Raw genomic sequence first — 19,598 nt, 5'->3', positions numbered from 1 at the left:
CCGCCAATAACTAAAAAATAAATATTAAAAAATCCCCTCCCTCCCCCCCTCTTTCTCTCTCCCCCTCCCTCCCTCCTCTTTAAAAAAAAATAAATAAGGGAACAGCCCGGCACAGTGGTGCTTGCCTGTAATTCCAGCAGCTTAGGAGGCTGAGGCAGGAGGATCACAATTTCAAAACAAGCCTCAGCAGCAGTGAGACACTAAACATCTCAGTGAGACCCTATCTCTAAATAAAATTCAAAATAGGGCTGGAGATGCAGCTCAGAGGTGGAGTGTCCTTGATTTCAATCCCTAGAGACACCCCCAAAATAATAAGAGAACAGATCCTCACACAGATCTCACAGAGACCTCCACACAGGCCTCTGACAGAGACTTGCACTGAGAGAAATTTCAGAGACCTCTCATGGAGACCTAAAGCAGAGATCTCCCTCAGTAACTTCTCAATGCCACAGTATTTACACCACTCCCTCACAGAGACACCACTTAGTCTCCCAGACCCTATGGAATCTTCAAAGATTCTCATAGAGACCTCATAGAGACCCCGGAAAGATGACCATACAAGAACCAGTAGAGACAGTACAGGGACTTTCAGTGCAATAGCGAAACCTCACAGAGATTTCCCAGGGACTTCACAAAGCTCACCTTCAGAGACCTCTCCCAAAGAGATCTCTAACACAGAATAGGCATAGAAAGACCTCACAGAGAAACTTGTGCAGAGGAACCATAGAGTGACCTCCCACAGAGACCACACACATTTATCAGGTGATGATGGCACAGTAACCTCTCAGGGCAACATTACACAGTAATTCTCACAGGACCTCATTTTGCCCCACATACCCAGAGAACCTCCACAGTGATTTTACAGGTTTTCTACAGAGTTGTCCACACAGAACTCACCCAGAGACAAAACATGAAGACCTCTTCCTGCCCCAGAGAGTCCTTAACAGAGATGCCACAGAGATGTCCTACAGTGCCTCCCAGGATTACAAAAGCCTCACAGTCTCCCACAGGGACCTCCTCCTACATAGAAAATCCACAAAGACATACATAAAGATCTCACCACAAGAGAGTCCTCACAGAAGATTCTTATAGAGAATGCTCTACACATGGCTCTGCAGAGACCTCACACAGATTTCAAGAGACCCTGCACAGGCACTTCATAGAGTTTCCAAGGAAACTTAACACATGGAGAACTTTCACCGAGACCCCACATCCATTCCTCCTTCCTAGTAGATCTGAAACCACTTCACCAACTGCAAGCACAAGAGGGACACCACCAGCCTTGTCCTGTCCCCAGAACCCTAAGACACTGAGACACGGCCTCCCAAATGGTGTTCTCTGCTTGGGAAAATCCTCTGGAACTTTGGTTCCATGGTAATACCATTGCCTCTGAATAGAGGAACTGCAGATTCCAAATACAGACCTGCCAAATTCCTTCCTCTATGGGTTTTCACCAGCCTCACCTCTCACCCACACTTTAGAGAATCTCGAATTTTAAACGTGAATAAAATGCTGCCAACCTTCAGTGAGAGAAATTATCTTGTTTGTCCAGCTTTAGTATTGACAAGTAAAATGTATCATTGTCATATTTTATTTCATTGGAGACAAGAACTGAGCTGCAAAGAGGCATCTGGACTCATATCTATCTCCTAGGGGGCTGTTCAAGTAGCACATTATTCTGCACATAGCAGGTAATATGAAACTTGGAGAATTAGCTATATTTTCAAATGAAAAAAGCTAAGAATCATGAAAAGATTTTTTTACAAACAAGATTTCTGACAGTATTCTTAGTTTATCCTCTGGGAAGTTCATATTTAATCCTTTATTGTTGTAATGTTTTGTTCCTTAAAATGCGGTAAAGCCCTCAAATAATATATTTTGGGGAGGAGGGGCTACCAGGGATTGAATTAAGGGGCATTCTACCACTGAGCCACATCCTCAGTCCTATTTGTAGTTTATTCAGAGCCAGGGTCTCACCGAATTGCTTAGTGCCTTGTTTTTGCTGAGGCTAGCTTTGAACTTGTGATCCTCCTGCCTCAGCCTCTCCAACTGCTAGAACTACAGGAATGTGCCACCTTGCTCAGCTGTGAAATGATACTACACATTTCCAAAATATAAAGTGTTAATGTTCAGTGAACATAGCTTAAACTAAGCTATGTAGAAGATTTTATTTGGAAAGAATTCTAAGAAATGAATATTTTCTAAGACTCAGGCAGTTGAGCTCTGTTATATGTTCATTATAGGGCTGAAAAGGAAGGTTACTTCAAACAGTTTAGAATCCTTCAAAATATATCACTTAATCCATGTTTGAGATACACACAGAGACTAATGAAACTCCTAGTAGGGAACATTGAAACATCTGAATTGAGAAAATTGTATATTTAATCATATTTATATTAAAATAATCCATAATGAAAAGTTTCAATTATTATACCTCAGCACTTTCCAAAGGATGCAATTGGTAAAATTACACATTCCTTATCACTTATAAGCAATGTACTTATCTCATTTTTTTAAAGACATCTGTCAAGCATTTGTCACTGGTTGGGTCTCTCAGGTTATCCATCATAATAAAAGCATCACAGTCCTTTTATTAAAAGAAGTAGAGCTGACACAAGGACTCCTTAAGTCTATTTGTTTCAATAAGAAGTCCCATTCTCCATAATTAAAAATTTACACCTATTAATTTTTCTACTCTACTCCCTTGTAATGTCATCAAATCATAAAATAAAGAAATACGATCATGGATGTCCTCTAATACTCTCTATTGGACTTTGTTTTTTTATAGTGGAACTTACACAGGGTAAGTTTAGGTTATCAAAGAAACAGGAAACAAATTAGGAAATATTCTATACGGAAAATGCTTTACAAAGAATAGTGCATCCTTTTCAAATTGATTTTTAACATTATTAATTGATTACTACTCAGTCTTTAGAGGTGGTTGTAAAGACTGAAAACAGATAAGCATTCATAATAATAGTTAATTACTATGACATGCTGAATGTATTGTCCCTCAGTAGCAATTCATAGTTCAATAAGCTGGGCAAAACAGCAATGAACAGTTTGCATTAAAGCAACATTCCCATAACTCACTGTGTATATCCATCTGTCACATGTCACCTTGATGATTTGTGTGTCTAATTTTCATGGCAGAAATCCAGAACCTTATCCAGAAGTAATCCAGGGGTTCAATCCATTACAAAGATATTTATACTACAAACTTCATAGCTACCTGTATTTTATTTTAATAAAATTTACTTATTATAAATCTTATAAATATTTCAGCATTTTTAAACATACCAAGAAATAGATAACCAAAAAAATTAAGATATTGGACAACAAAAATACATCTCCCTTGTTTTCAAATTTTTTCACGTCAAAACCTTTTGATGCAAATAATTTGTTTTGTTTTGTTTCACAGTACTGGAGATTGAATCTGGGTCCTAGTATGAACACATGCTATACCACTGAGCAACACCCCAAGCCCCTTTTTTCTTTCATTCTTTTTTGTGGTGCTGGGGATTGAACCTAGGGCCTTGTGCATGCGAGGCAAGCACTCTACCAACTGAGCTATATTCTCAGCCCTGCCCCCTTTTTATTTCATTTTGAGTCAGGGTCTTGCTAAGTTGCTGAGGCTATTTTTCAACTTGCAATCATCCTCAGACTCCTGAATATCTGGGATTACATATGTGTACCACCTTGCCCAACTTGAAGTGCTTTTTTAAATCCACAGGTGAAAGACTCTCTAAATGACATCTAGAATCTATTGCAAATTTGGTTTTGAAATAGACTTTTATTTAATAAGGTTTCATATTGACTTCAATGAATCAGGCACTCCAGAATACAATGTGGAGTGGTAAAATATGTGATTCCTTCTTCATATTCCAAGGGAAAAAGCTCTTTTGCAAATAAGCAAAAACAAAAACAGGAAGGCATTCTACAATGTTATCTCTAAGAAAAATTCCCCTTCATAGACTACAATGCTGTTGACAATTTCAAGGACTTTTACATGTAAAGAATTCCCACAGGAAGAAATTACTCCAAGCTTTCCCAAACACAGCTACACTTTCTGTCCTTCTCACCACCTTAACAGTATGACACATCCAGCTCCAGATAGTCCCAATGGCTTCCCTGTTCTCCAAGGTTGGTCACATTCATAACCATTTTTGTAACACAATAAATTGCTGTAATTATTTCCAGGGCCAAGGTGGATTGTTGCATTTTACAAACAAATACAGGACTCTGTGATTACTCAGAGGTTTGCTGGGGCCCCCCTCCTTGGGATGAGTTGTCATATCCAGAACAATCTATCTCCCCATAAACATGTGACCCATGCTTCTCACACCCATGGTACAGTTATGCAAACAACACAAGTGATACCATCACAAGTGATACCATCCAGAAAGCTATAAAACAATGCTTTGCCAGCCACAGTGAATGGGAATTAGAAGATGCTAAGCTCTCCTCTAGGAAACATTTTTGTGCATTAGTTTTTCTCATTCTCATTGTGACATTACATTACGTCTGAAGTTATTCTTCCCCCCTTTGTCCAATACTTGAAATTGCTGCCACCAGCTCCTTGATGTTCTCAACAATCTCTACCATTTTTTTCCATCTACCAGTTGACCATTCAGACATCTCTTTTAGGAATCCTCCTGAAACTTTACAAATAAGACCATCCCTCCACTCTTTTATATTTCTGCCACAATCTGTTGCTAGGAACACTTTACATACCTATTTCCAATATCAATAAAAACTTCATGAGGTGTACAAATTTTTTGTATGCTGTGGTCCCTAGAGTGACAGAAACTTTCCACATTCTAGGTGTATGACTTAAGCAAGTCATTTAGTGTCTCCAAACATCACTTCCTAAAATGAGAATGAATGTTAATAACATTGTAGTGAACAGGAAATGAGTTACAATATTAAAACACTTTGCATAATTCCTATTGGATGATGTTGATATTATCATTGTTTTTATTTTTACTGCATGATTACCAACTTAACTTTTACTTGCTAAATAAAGTACACACAATTGTGGCATATTGTTTCCAGAATTAAACACTGTTGTAGCACAAAAACTAATGTTTAATACACACTACATATTTACAGTGCTGAGGAAAAAAATAAATGTTCTTTCAAGTAATTTTACAAATCACTTTTTTTAACATGATATTTAGTGGGTTTCTACTAATTTACTTTTGTGTTAAAGGACTGTTTTCTGTAATCCTAGTTACTTTTGCTTTCACTGTGAATAAGGTGCATTCATAGAGTTCTTCAAAACTAACTTTGTTCCCTCCACACTGCCTATGCACACCAGCTCCTGGGTACTGGTGTCTCCAGCTCTTGGGTGAAACTTAGGGTTCCCATGGCTCACCTGCTTGTGTTCAGATAAGAAAAAATCCACTAGTTCTCTCCAGGAGCAAAATGAGGTCTGGTTGCTGTAATTACACTGCCAGTCCCAGGTTAATAGTCAAAACTTGACATTGCATTGAAACATGAAGTTTCTCTCTCAGGAACAGCCAGGCTTGCTGGAGTCCTGCAGAGCCAGGCCAGCAAGCAGCAAGTAGATGTCTCCATTTGCATGTGGTACATCTACCTCTTCTGCCAAACAGGCCTAGTGGTCTTGTCTTCAAGTCCAGCAGCTACCCTGGGAGTAAAAGAGCAAGAAAATTTCACTTGATGGTTGTTGCTCTTCCCTGAGCCCACAGGATACTGTCTGGACTGCACATGCATTCAGAGGGGACACTTTCATGGGCATTCCCTGGGGTTTCCAGGGCCTTGCTCCTGTATTTCCTCTGGCTGGTCCTCTCAGTTTTCCCCTAGATCCCCTCATCTGGTATTACTCTTGGTATCACCATCTCTCCCATCCCAGATTTCTTAAGCTGTGGTCTATCTTTTGACCCTGTGGTGGGAAAAGCAATTATTCCTAAAATAGCCTCTTCTGTGTGTTTCTGGGTCCTTCAGCTCACCCTACTCCTAGATGGCTCAAAGATGGTCAGAAAATAGTCTTTGAGTCACTCCCAAACATTGGCAGGTTCTCACAATTGGTTCATACATGGGAATTGTTTTAAGAAAAATTGAGAACACTTAATTTAGCAAAACTTACCTAAGGAAAGAAAACAAAAAGGATCTAGCACAAGGTTGCACTTGGGACCAAAGACGACCTCAGCAGATTACACTCACTGCCAGAGAAAAGAAAGTGCCATATGGAAACACTCTGATTGGGTGCAGTCAGCATTTCTGACCTATATGCTAATAGTCAGATCAGTCGAGAGCTTGTGATAGTCTGAAGCTGAGTTGCTGTGATTGACGGAGTTTTAGTTGCTTTGTTAAAAGTGCATTCCTAACCTTAGACTGGTTTACAATTTGTATAACAAGCTAGGTTACTGGTCACCATATACAGAAGCCACTCTGGGAGACATGTTTAAGACACACTTAGTTTAAGCATTAGCCCCATTTTGCTCATATTTTCAAATCTCCACACAGTGACTAAATCCTTGAGTTTAGACATAAACACTATCTTCTACAATTCGTCAAAATGGATCTTGATTTCTGTTCAGATTTCAGTTTCACAACTTCAAGTTACTTAGATGATCCGGGCATAGTGGTGCATGCCTATGTTAACAAGTCAGAACGCAGAGGCAGGAGGATCATATGTTCAAAGCCAGCCTCAGCAACTTAGAGAGCAGAAGTAACTTAGCAAGACTCTAATAAAAAAAATACAATATAAAAATGAAAAGGATTGCGGATGTGGTCAATGGTAAAACACTCCCCTGGGATCAATCTCCAGTTAGATGGCTTGTAGGTTTTATGCCTACCATAATAAAACCACTGGATGTGCCAGGACAGCAGTGTATGAGTATTTAAACTTTGAGTACAACAGGATACAATGTCCTCAGCAGCCTGGGGATGGTCGTGTGTTGGTCTCCGGCCTAGGAGTCCGGTGCCATTGTGGAGCTGTTCCTGCTGGTGAGAAGCTGTCATTCTCCGTCTGCCTGGAGCACTTCATGGAGCCGGCCACCACCCCATATGGCCACAACTTTTGCAGGTGTTGCCTGAACGATACGTGGTCCTTTCAGGGCAAGCCATACCAGAGCCCAAGTAACATGCTGTCTCCCCAGAGTTCCCGGAGCAGAAGAACACGACACTATGCGCCCTGGTGAACCAGTTTCTACAGGCCGCGCTGGAGCAGGCACCCACCATTAACTGGACACCACGCTCCCCTGGTGGCCCCCAGACCGGACACCCGGTGGTCTGTGACCACTGTCTGAAGGTGGAGGAGACCCTGAAGACCTGCTTAGTGTGCATGGCCTCCTTCTATCAGGAGCACTTGCTGCCACATCCCGAGAGAGCCCTGCCTTCCAAGACCATCTGTTGCAGCTGCCATTTGGAAACCTGCTGCACTCCAAAAGCTCTCAGTACAACTGCCTGCGGGACTTATTTTGCCCCAGATATGCCCAGTGTATCTGCCACATTTTCCTGGTGGAGCACAAGGCCTCCTCTCTGGTGTCCCTGATACTGACCTGCCCCATCTGGAAAATAAACTGAAACATAAACTAACCATCACGTACAGTTGTATCAATGGGCATCAAGAGCACTGGAGGACATAAGAACCAGGTAGCAGAGCTTGTGGAAGGCTGCAGACAGGAAGATGGAACAGCTGAGACAGGAATACATGTAAATGAACGTTCTCATTGATGCCTATGAGGGGAACTCTATACGCAAGATAAAGGAAGACGAGAAGAGGATCATCAACGAGTTTAACTCCATTTACCAGATTCTCCTCAAGAATAAAAGAGAGATCCAGACTCTGAAGGCAGAAATGGAGAGCTTGGTGAAAGGTGACAAGTTCAAGTATCTAGAGAGAGCATCAAAATTGCAAAAAGTCTCAACAAAGCCAGACTATGTCCCCAAGGTGGAGCAAGACCACAAGCTGATCACACACACACAAAAGAGACTGCTCAGTATTTGTTACAAATGAAAACCTCTAAGCCAAAGGGCTTTCTGCAAACCTCAGGGCAAGGTTCCTTGCTAGTGGCAGGATAATAAGTGAGTTTCCAAAGTCCTCACAGACATGGCTCATTTCTTGCAGGTCTGATCATTTGCCATTAGTTTTACTGGTCAATTGGCAGATGAAGCCCTCCTTTGAGGAGCACAACTCTAGGCCACCATGTCCTCCTTTGCTGCAGTCTGGCTAGGCACAGTTCACCAGCCACTTATCAAGCAGAAACGAACTTTATTTTTAGAACACACGCCATACCACACAGAGCTCTTCAGGAATTCCCTCAGAGCCCAACTGCCACCACCGGGTCCCCACAAGCCTCTCAACCCCCCAACTCCTCCTGCTCTTGAGGCCGATTGGCTGGGTCGCATGGGCGGAGCCAAAAAAAAGTCCCCCAATGAGCAGCTCCATGGTCTGAAAGGGCAGGGAAACAACCCAATGAGCATCACCGCAGAGGAGCCAATCAGCTGGCAGCTAGAAGTTTGCTGGGGCTGCTGGGAGCCAATCATCAGCTGGCAGCTGGAAGTTTGCTGGCAGCTGGAAGTTTGCTGGGGCCCATTTGGCTGTGGCTCTCAACACTCCTTGCTCCCTAGTCCTGCATCTTAGCCTGTAGGTTCTTGGAAGGAAGCTTTTTAAGCACAAGGACACTCTGTGTTATGTGGTTTTAACAAGATAATGTCATTGGCAACTTTTATAGAGGGGCACCCACATCCCCTCATCACCTGTGTTCAGAAGGAATGATAGACAGAGACCCCACCTTCAGCCCCTCTGCATGGGGGATGCTCCTCCTCATCATGGACTCCAGGTCCACAGGGACCTGAATTTCTTAGGGGAAGGGAGGCACTAGTACCACCTGCTCACCAACAATGAGGAATGGATCAAATTTAAAAGCCTCTGCACAGTGAAGGGTATAATAAACAGAGTGAAAAGACAACTTAGAGAGTGAGAGAAAATATTTTTCAGCTATTCATTTGACAGAGAAATAATATACAGAATATACTTTTAAAAACTCATAAACTCAACAACCAATAAATATGTAAACACAATAAAAATCGGAAAAAGTGACCTTGATATACTTCTCAAAAGAAGAAATACAAATGGCCAGTAAATAAATGAAAAAATGTTCCACATTTTTAGCCATCGGGAAAATACAAATAAGAACGACAATGAGATTTCATTTTACCCCAACTGCAATGGCTATTATAAAAAATAATTTTAAAAAATTACAAATGCTGGTGAGGATGTAGAATAAAAGGAACCCTTTTACACTGATGGTAAGAATGTAAATGAGTACAACCTCTGTAGAAAACATATGGAGGTTTTTCAGAAATCTAAAAATAGAACTACCATACTATCAAGGTATACCACTGCTGGATATTTATCAAAAGTAAATAAAGTCAGCATACAAAATGATACCTGAATGCCCATGTTTATTGTGGCACTATTTACAGTGGGAATATGGAATCAGCCTAGATGCCTCTCAAAATATTCACAAATTAAAAAGTATACACACACACACACACACACACACACAAAGGAGTCTTATTCAGCTATAAAGAATAATACAATCGTCATTCATAGGAAAATTGATGGAACTCAAAGAAATGGAGTTAAGTGAAATAAGTCAGACACAGTTAAGGCACACATAGCCTATTTTTCCTCAAATTCAAAAACCAGGGGGATTTTAAAAATGTCCTAAAAGTAGAATAGGGACCACTATGGACCAGGAACAGTACAGGGTGACAGAGGAGAGGGTGAGAGAGGGTAAAGGGGAGAGTGCACGTGATCAGTGCACCTGTGGAAATGGCTCAATGAAGTCTATTAATTGGTACAACTAATAAATTACAATAATAATAAAACATATATAAAGAAGAGGACACAGACACACATATACAGAAGGAGATCATATGGAGACACAAGGAGAAGATAGCCATCTATAATCCAAGGAGAAAATTCTTAGAAGAATCCCACTCTAATGACATCTGGATCTCAGTCTCACAGTTTCCAGAACATTTAATAAATGTTTGTTGTTCAAGCCACCTTGTCATGGTATTCTGCTATGGCAACCCAAGCTGCCTAATACACACACCTTTCGACAGAGAGTTCTAACCAGAGAAAGTGGACTCTTTCATTTTCTCATAACAAACCCTGGCTGATATCCCACACGAGTCTGTCACTGTGTCCAGAAGTAACTAACACCACTCTCATTATCTTAATCCTTTTGATGACATCAGTTAGCACTATCCAACTTGAAACTGAATGCTAGTGAGGATACAGATGGGAGAGTTCCAGAGTGAAGAAAATGAAGACCAAGTACAAAATTCAAGGGGTTCAAAACATTAGTAGTCAAAATAAATAATATTTAGTGTATTAGTTCCAAAAATCTAAATTATAATGTCCAAATTCTGAGGAACTCCAAAATGTCAAAAATTTAAATAAAAACAGGATCTCCAAGAATGTTTTCTATTCAGAAACTTAACCAAAGAATGGCATAGACTGCAGGTGATGAGAATGGAGCCCACCTGTAGGGCTAGAGTTGACCCAGAAGGCTTTAGCTGCAAGGAGAACATGGAACTATATAGATCATGACAGAAGAGAGTCAGGGGGAGGCCAGCAATAGGGGATGGATCATTCAGGACTCTCCATCAACCACTATAGAAGTATTTCAGTATTATAACTATATATCAGGAGTGGTGATTTGAATCACAGTCTCTGACTGGCAGACCACAGGAGTGCAACTGTGCTGCAAACTCCTTGTGCAAAATTGCTAGACTGCCCAGTTGCTATGATGACACCCTTCTGAAAGGAGGTCCGATGCATGCCATGGCACTATTGGTCTTGACCCTGAATTCAGACACTAGCTGCTGTGAATTATGAGTGCAAGTTGATAATTATAATTGGAATAACCCAGAACTTTGTCCTTCATCTTGCATGCTTTGAAGAAACTTTTACACAAAAAAAATTATTTTTATATTAAAATCTATTTAATGAATGTCCTGAGCTAGCTCTGGGTCATTATACCTCCATCAGCACATAATAATCCACCTGGTCTTAGTTTTCTCTCTACATGTGTCTGTTTGTCTTTTCTTATCCATCGGCCCTCACCAGTTTTGGAATTAACTGCCATGCAGGTCATAGCCATTCTCTTTGGAGCCATGAAACAGCAGCCTGCAGGTACAAGTTGAATCAATCACTCTGAAGCACTCTGACGTAGGTGACATGTATGTATGAATAAACATCTGGCCTGAGTATAGATAAGGCATCCTTGAGGCTTAGCCCACATAATGTTTGCCTTTATATTCTTATAGTAGGGCTCAGTGCCACACCTTCATGCTGGTGCTCTAACTGAACAAAGAATACATCTTATCTCTATGTAACTTGAACATTATAAAAGAATGTACAGGGACCCATGAAGAACTATTTTCTGAGTAGGAATGGTCTTTCAAGGGCCATGTTCACAATTGGATGAATGATAAGTGTTTTCTCAGAGACTATTTGTGGTCCTTCCAAGGTTCATAGAAAAAGAATGGTATTCAAATTTCAAGTTAAAATCACCTCATCTTGGAATAAATGGCACACAAAAAGAAATTGCTGAATGGCCTTTGAGGCAGGGATGTCTCACAGAAGTGTGACCATAGCCCATAGCACTTCCCATCAGTGCTTTTCATTGGCTGATGGTGAATGGTGACCAGAGGTTCATGGATCTGGGATGATGGATCGGGGAACAAACTCAGGATGCTGCTGAAGTGTGACAGAGAAGAGTCCATCAAATAGTGCAGAGTGGTGAATTTCATATGGACATATCTGCATTGATGGTCTGATGGCTTTCAAAATTCTTCCAATTTAACCAACACAACTATAGTATGTGTTAAAAGAAAGGGGTTTGAGAGACTCTCAGTGATGATTGTCTATCTTTTTAGTACAGTATTGTACCCATTTTTCTCTACTAAAAATGCCTTTCTGTGCTTAGTACTACCAAGGTCAGATAATGATTAAGAGAATTTTCAAGATGGAAAGAAGAAAAACCAATAATATAAACTCCATGGATGGAGAAGTAGAATCTATTATGAAAACATTGAAGGATGATGAAGATGAAAAGTTAAAAAGAAGATAAAAATTTTGAATTAGAGAGCATCAAGAAGATAAAGAACATAGAAGTGGGAAATTATTTCTTAACAAAATCATTAATGAGAATTTAATTAGCAAACTGCTTTTCTTGAAAAAAGAGTCGTAGCTAACAGGCAAAGTAACATTTATGTGCCACTTAAGCAGTATTAGATCTGAAACTCCATTTCTGCCATTACAAATCAATAGAGGAAATAAGGCTTCTCTCCAGGACAGAGGTGTTTAATCAATAGTTAAGTTTTTGGTGAAACAGTCCTATGCTCTCACTTGCATGATGAAGAACCATGTGTTAAGAACAAGCCCAGACAGAAGACTAACTTTATTCTAATGTTAAAATCAATCTCTTTGGAATAGAGATTATGATTTGAACAAAAGAGAACACATTCTTTGATGTACTTCATATTGCCTGCACTACCAGTCATCTTCAGCAGGTGTCATTTCACACACTGTGAGATTGTTAGCACAGTAGAGTGACCAGAGAAATCTGCCCAGCTGAAGCTGAATTCCAGGAAAAGACTCAGGGAAGTTGGAAAAATATTTTAACTTGCCCTTTGAGATTCATCCATCACAAATGTAGAATTACATCTGGCCTTAGCATTATGGTTACAGATTCATTAGCAGACAAGATGTGGTGGCAGAGACTGGGAATTAGAAATTCAAATAAAGTGTAACTAGAAGGTTTAAAAAGATTCTCATTGCAAGAGCATTTAATGGGTTGTCTGCATTATGATGTTTATATTCTTTATAATAGAATAACTTTTTTTCATCTATGAGCATACATATACTTTAGCATTGGCAAAATATTTGCTAACTAAGACTTCACATTCAAATTCTGGAAGACTTCATATAATATGTTTTGACAGCAGAAACACATGTCATTAGCTACCATACAGTCTGTTGGCTTAGTGCAATATAAAAATGCAAGATTGCCATTAAAAAGCAAAACAGAGGAGAGAAAGTGGAACATTAATATAAGGTTACCACAGTATAATGCCATCATATGGCATATTGCTACTGTGCAGAATAAATGAAGCTGAGATTGTTTAAAAAGAGTCACTCAGTGAGATGACCTTCATTATCAAGGCCCTATGTATGGTAGTGTTTGGTTGTTAAAATGCTTTTAAAGTTATTTGTCATATAACTTTAATTATAATAACCAATTATATATATATATATATATATATTATAAAGATAATTATTATATATTTATTATATATATATAATGTAACCACCACATTCAGTTTCATTTTCTTCATCTGGTAGGCTGTGGTCAATACCCAAAATATGTACAAAAGTATAAGAAATTTGGGGCAGAGAAAAAATAAGAATAATAAAATGAACATATTAGGATATTTAATAGGAGGAAACTAATTAGCCTTCCGCACCTTCAGAAGTCCAAGCAAGTTGAAAGATTTATTAGTCAGCTTTTGTTACTATGACAAAATACATGATAAATCAACTTAAAGAAGGAACTATAAATTAAAATATTTCATGATCACTAAACCAAAGAAATATTATACAAAGAACTCAAAAACAAATACCAGAGCTCTCAAATGGTTGAAACTCTCCAAAAGAGCAATTAAATATGTAAAAATTATGAATAAATTAAATCTATGAAACAAAATGTCTCAGAACAGTAGGCATCTCACAATAATTCTGGATATATATGGTCTGACTGGCAGAAAGTATTGGAAAACCAAAAGCAACATATGCTGTTTGTAAGATACTCATATTAAATACCAATATATTTAAGACTTAAAGTAAAAAATGAAAAAAATATAATCAATTCAAATGAAATCCAAAAACAAGCAGGAATAGTTTTTCGCATAGCTCATAAAATAGATTTTAAGCAAAAATTAATCAGAAGAGATGAGGAAAGTCACTATAAAATGTTAAAAGGAATGATCAAAAAAGAAGATATAATGATAAGAAGTATTTATGCCCCAAGTGTTGATGCACTTAATTCATGAAACAAACACTTCTTGAGTACAAGTCCAGTCAGACCCCAGTGCAATGATACTGGGTGATTTGAATATACCCCTCCTACAATAGATAGGTCATCCAGACATAAAATCAATGCATACAATTGTGATTTATACAATACTATAAATCAAATGAATGCAAAATATGTCTATATAATATTTCATCCAACAACAGCTGAATTTTTGTTCCTCAGGAACTCGTGGTATTTTTTCCCAAAATAGGCCATATTTGAGGTCAATAAGCAAGTCTTGATAGAAACAAAAAAAAAAATTATATTGTCCTTGGTACCTTATCAGGTCATAATGAAATGAAATTCGAACTCAATATCGGGGAAAAAGTATAGAAACCACATAAAAACATGGGTATTTAACGATTATCTTTTAAATGAATGGGTCATAGAAAAATGAGATCAGAAATAAATAAAATCTAGAATCAAACAAAAATAGAGGTACAACATACTAAAATCTCTGTGACACTATGAAGGCAGTTTTAAGAGAACATTTAGCATTAAGTGCCTATATACATACACACATGTACACATACACAATAACAGCACACACAAAAAAATCAGAATGATCCTAAATGAACAATCTAATGCTACATGTTAAAGTCCTAGAAATATTGGAACAAACTAATACCAAAACCAATGGAAGACAGAAAATAATAAAAATCAGAGCCAAAATCAATGAAATAGAGAATTTAAAAAATACAGAGGATCAATGGACTAAAGAATTGGTTCTTTGAAAAGATAAATAAGATTAATAAACCTCTAGCCAATTTACCTGAAAGAAAGAAAAGATGCAAATCAACAAAATTAGAGATAAAAAAGAGAGATCACCACAGATATGTCTAAAATTCAGAGGACCTTTAAGGTCTATTTTCAAAACTTATATTCAATAAATTGGAAGATCTAGAAAATATTTACAAATTTCTAGACACATATGTCCTTCTCAAATTGAACCAAAGAGATATAGGAAATATAAACAGATCAATAGCAAGCAATGTGATTAAAGCAGCAATTAAAAGTTATTGAACAAAGAAAAGTCCACCTGAGTTCTATCAGACTCTTAAATAACTAATGTCAATTCTCCTCATATTCTTATATGTAATAAAAAACAAGAATACTTTCAAACTCATATTATGAAGGCAGTATCATCCTGATACCAAAAGCACAAAAACACACATCAAGGAAAGAAAAATACAGACCAAGATCCCTGATGAACATACGTGGAAAAATACTAGTAAAACATTAGCAAACCATGTTCAAAACACATTAAGAAGATTATATACCATGATTAAGTTAGATTCATCCAAAGGATGCAATATTGGTTCAATATACATAAATCAATGTAATTCATCACATAGACTCAAGAACAAAAATTGCACAATCATCTCTACAGATGCAGAAAAAGCCTTTGGCAAAATTCACCACCCAGTTATGTAAAAAGCATTGAAGAAATTAGGGATAGAAGGAAATTACCTAAATATCATAAAGTCTATATATGACAAATCCAAAGCTAATTTAAAAACTGAAAGCTTTTCCTCTAAAATCAGGAACAAGACAAGGATGTCCACTCTCACCACTCCTATTCATCATGGTTCTTAAAATTCTAGCCAGAGCAATGAGGCAAGAGAAGAAAATTAAAGGGATGCAAATAGGAAATGAAGAAGTCAAACTATTTCTGTTTGCTGGTGACATGGTCCTATACACAGAGGACAGCCCCCCTGCAAATATATATATATATTTCCCCCCCACACCAGAAAGATGTCTACATCTGATCAACAAGTTCAGCAAATCAGCAGGATTAACATACAAAAAAATCAATATCTTTCCTATGTGTCAATGATGAACCTACCCAGAAAAAAATCAAGGAAACTGGGCTGAGGAGGTGGCTCAAGCAGTAACACGCTCATCTGGCATGCGTGGAGCGCTGGGTTCGATCCTTAGCACCACATAAAAATAAAATAAAGATGTTGTGTCCACCGAAAACTAAAAAATAAATATTAAAAAAAAAAACAAGGAAACTACTTCATTCACTGTAGCCTCAAAAAAATACTTATGAATAAATGTAACAAAGTAAAATACCTCTACAATGAAAATGGTAAAATACCTCTACAATGAAAATTATAAAATACTGAAGAAATAAATTAAAGAAAACCTTAGAAGATGTAAAAACTGAACATGTTTTAGGGTAGGTAAAAATAAAATAATCAAAAAGACCGTATCACCAAAAGCAATCTAGAGATACATATCAAATACCAATGTTAATCCTTACAGAACCAGAAAAAAGTGTTCTAAAATTTTTATGCAAGAATAAAAGACTCAGAATAGCCAAAGCGATCCTGGGCAACAAAAGCAAGGTTGGAGGCATCACAATAACTGATCTCAAATTATATTACAGAAGTATAATTACAAAATCAGTGTTGGCATAAAAATAAATATGAAGATTAAGCTGGGAGGGGTGGCATACTCCTATAATCCCAGCATTTTAGGAGGCTGTGGCAGAAGGATGGGGAGTTCAAAGCCAGCCTCAGCAAAAGCCAGGCCCTAAGCAACTCAGTAAGACCTTGTCTTTAATTATAATACAAAATAGGGCTGGGGATGTGGCTTGTGGTTCAGTGCCCCTGAATTTCATCTCTGGTATCCCCACAAAAAAAATGAAATAAATACAAAGATCAATGGAATAGACTAGAGGACACATAGACAAACACACCAGACATAAACACAGTCATCATTTGACCAAGTTGCCAAAAACATACATTGGAAAAAAACAAAACTCTTTTAACAAATGGTGATGGGAAAACTATGTATCTATTTGTAGAAAAATGAAACTAGATCCCTATGCCTCCTGCTCCACAAAAATCAACTCCAAGTGGATTAAAAAAAAAAAAAAACATAGGAATTAGACCAGGAGCATTAAAACTCCTAGAAGAAAAAATAGGTTCAAGGAAAGAAAAATACATACCAAGATCCCTGATTGCAAAAATACTAGTAAAACATTAGAAAACCATGTTTAAAAACACATTAAGAAGATTGTACACCATGATTAAGTTGGATTCATCCAAAGGATGCAATATTGGTTCAATATCCTTAATAAGACTCCTAAAGCTCAAGAGATAAAAACAAGTATCAATGTGCAGTGTCATTGAATTTAAAAGCTTCTGCACAGCAAAGGGAGCGCCCTCTAACCCACCGGATGCTTCAGCGAAGAATACACCATGGCTCAGCAAATGAATTCATTAAGAGTGTAAAGAAAGAGTGTACAGAATGGGAGAAAATCTTTGCCAGTCACTCTTCTGACAGGGGGTTAATATCCAGAGTATATAAAAACTGAAAAGGATTCGGGTCCTGCATATGGGGGAGGGTCTTTGAGTAACCTCATTTTTCTTTTTCTTTTTCCACACACCCCAGGCGGTGAACTGGCCTGGAACTCCAAACAACGTGGGCTGAGATCATGGCTACATCTTCCGGCTGCCCGCTGTGGGAACTAGGCCTCACTGAAGCTGGGGTCTTCCCTGAGGGTCTTTGTGGCCAAGAGCCATGGCTTGGCCTAGTGTCCTGTGTTCTTCCCTGAAGCATCAGGTGGAGAGGGCACTCCCGCCTGCCCAAAGCTCAGCTTTTTATGGGCACCTACTCAGCTGTCTCAAGAGCAGCTTGAGGCTGAAGAAAAAACAAGATCTCGGAGGTCATGGCAGACTTCACTGGTCTCCTCCCAAAGAGAAGCCCCACCTGGAAACAGGTACTGAAAAGGATGGATATCTCAGTTGTTAGAGAATTTTGGAAATGGAAGTTCTTTTCCTGAGATCCATGTGGTGCAGTATCCATTGGATATGAGACCAAAGGGAAAAAATGTCAAATGCACTGGCCATTCAGGTGGATCCTGAGGAAAAATTAAATATAATGCAATTGCTCAAAAATGACAGTCAAAAGACAAGGTCATTTATAGCAAATTCACTGACCTGGTTCCAAAGAAGGTTATGAATATAGATGATCCAGAAAAGACCTGCTGAAGAAGCTATTAAAGAGATAACAGAAAAGTCAAGGGTAGCCTTAGAGAAATCAGTAAGCAAAAAGTTTGCCGCAGCCATGCTAATACCAGCAGCTGATAAACTGGCTCCTGCTCAGGACATCCCCTACACACCATCTCAGCAGGGAGTAGCTTTCAACTCTGGAGCTAAACAGATGGTTATTTGAATGATAGAAATGCAGAATGATCCAATGGTACCTTCAAGATTCAAGATTAATAAGAAAATTCCCTACACCTGTCTTGCATTCTTCCTACACCTGTCATGCATTCTCCTAGTCAAAAGGTTACTGTGAAGGAACAACAAGAGTGGCAGATTCCTCCTTGTACTTCCAACTGGAAAAATGCAAAGGATTATAAAATTTCATTTGATAAATGTCTAGCTGCTGATGGAAGAGGACTTTGGACAGTAAACATAACAGAGAATTTTGCCAAACTGGCCAAAGTGCTCAACGTTGCTGATCGGAAGGTTCATGAAGCTGTGGAAATGGATGCACAAGTTGCAAAAGATAGCTCAAAAAATAAAAAAGGAGAAATATGAAGGAAAACTTTTTTTTTTTAAATGGCCCCAAAAACCAGAGAGAGAAGAGCAGGATCAAGACCTGTGTGGAAAAAAGAGGATAGTTAGGCACATGAGAGAGATGAAATCTGTCATGATAGACAATAAGAGAAATATTCTTAGGGCAGCTTCTGATAAGAGGTCAAAGCTGCAGAGAAATGAGAATAGAAATATCAGTACTTGGTGTACCTAGTCCTTGGAATTCTAATGAAGTGCATTATAACAAAAAGCTTTTCAGCCAATCCAAGGGTATGGACAGTGGATTCCTAGGTGCAGAGAATGAAATTTACAATGTTTATGATGAAGCCTGGAGAGGTGGTAAAGATATGGCCCAGAGTATTTATAGGCTCAGTAAAAATCTGGACAAGAACATGTTTGGTAATGACCTAGAAACCAGAATAAAGACCAACAGATTTGTTCCTGACAAGTTTTCTGGTTTAAACCTTAGAGAGGCTGAGAAGACCAGTTCAGTTGGAAGAAAATCCTTTGGGTTTTGACAAGTTTTTGGAAGAAGCCAAACAGCATGGTGGCTGTGAGGATTGAAAATTTTACTTTGAATTATTTAGCTTTTTTAAACAATGGGTTGTGTTTGTGCTTCTTCTACCTTTCAATTCTTACAGAACATACTGCCCCCACACAGTATTAAGACCATTTTGTATGATACTAGTAGTCTGGGTTAATATTTTACATAAGAACAACTGCTTATAAATAGGTTACCCCAACCACGATGAGAAGGCTGTGCTTACCTAATGAATTTTGCAGCTATTGTGATATTTTAGTTTGGAGTGGGGAAAGTAAGGTCTTGCTTAGTACAACTGTTTGTTTCAAATAAAAACATTTAGACCCCAAAACAAAAAAAAACCTCAAAACACTTAACACCAATAAATAAATAAAATGTTTT

General features: G+C 38.3%; 2 pseudogenes; both read left to right on the top strand.

Moving 5' to 3' along the window:
* Positions 1-6,797: 6,797 nt before the first annotated feature.
* LOC144251315 (E3 ubiquitin/ISG15 ligase TRIM25 pseudogene) lies at positions 6,798-7,984 on the top strand (annotated as a pseudogene).
* Positions 7,985-11,130: 3,146 nt separating this feature from the next.
* On the top strand, positions 11,131-19,240 carry LOC144251314 (SNW domain-containing protein 1 pseudogene; annotated as a pseudogene).
* The last annotated feature ends 358 nt before the right edge of the window (positions 19,241-19,598 follow it).

This window comes from Urocitellus parryii (genome assembly GCF_045843805.1).
Source record: "Urocitellus parryii isolate mUroPar1 chromosome 13 unlocalized genomic scaffold, mUroPar1.hap1 SUPER_13_unloc_10, whole genome shotgun sequence".
Lineage (NCBI taxonomy): Eukaryota > Metazoa > Chordata > Mammalia > Rodentia > Sciuridae > Urocitellus > Urocitellus parryii.
Note: the sequence above shows the minus strand (reverse complement) of the source record. Positions and strands in the feature narration are given on the sequence as shown.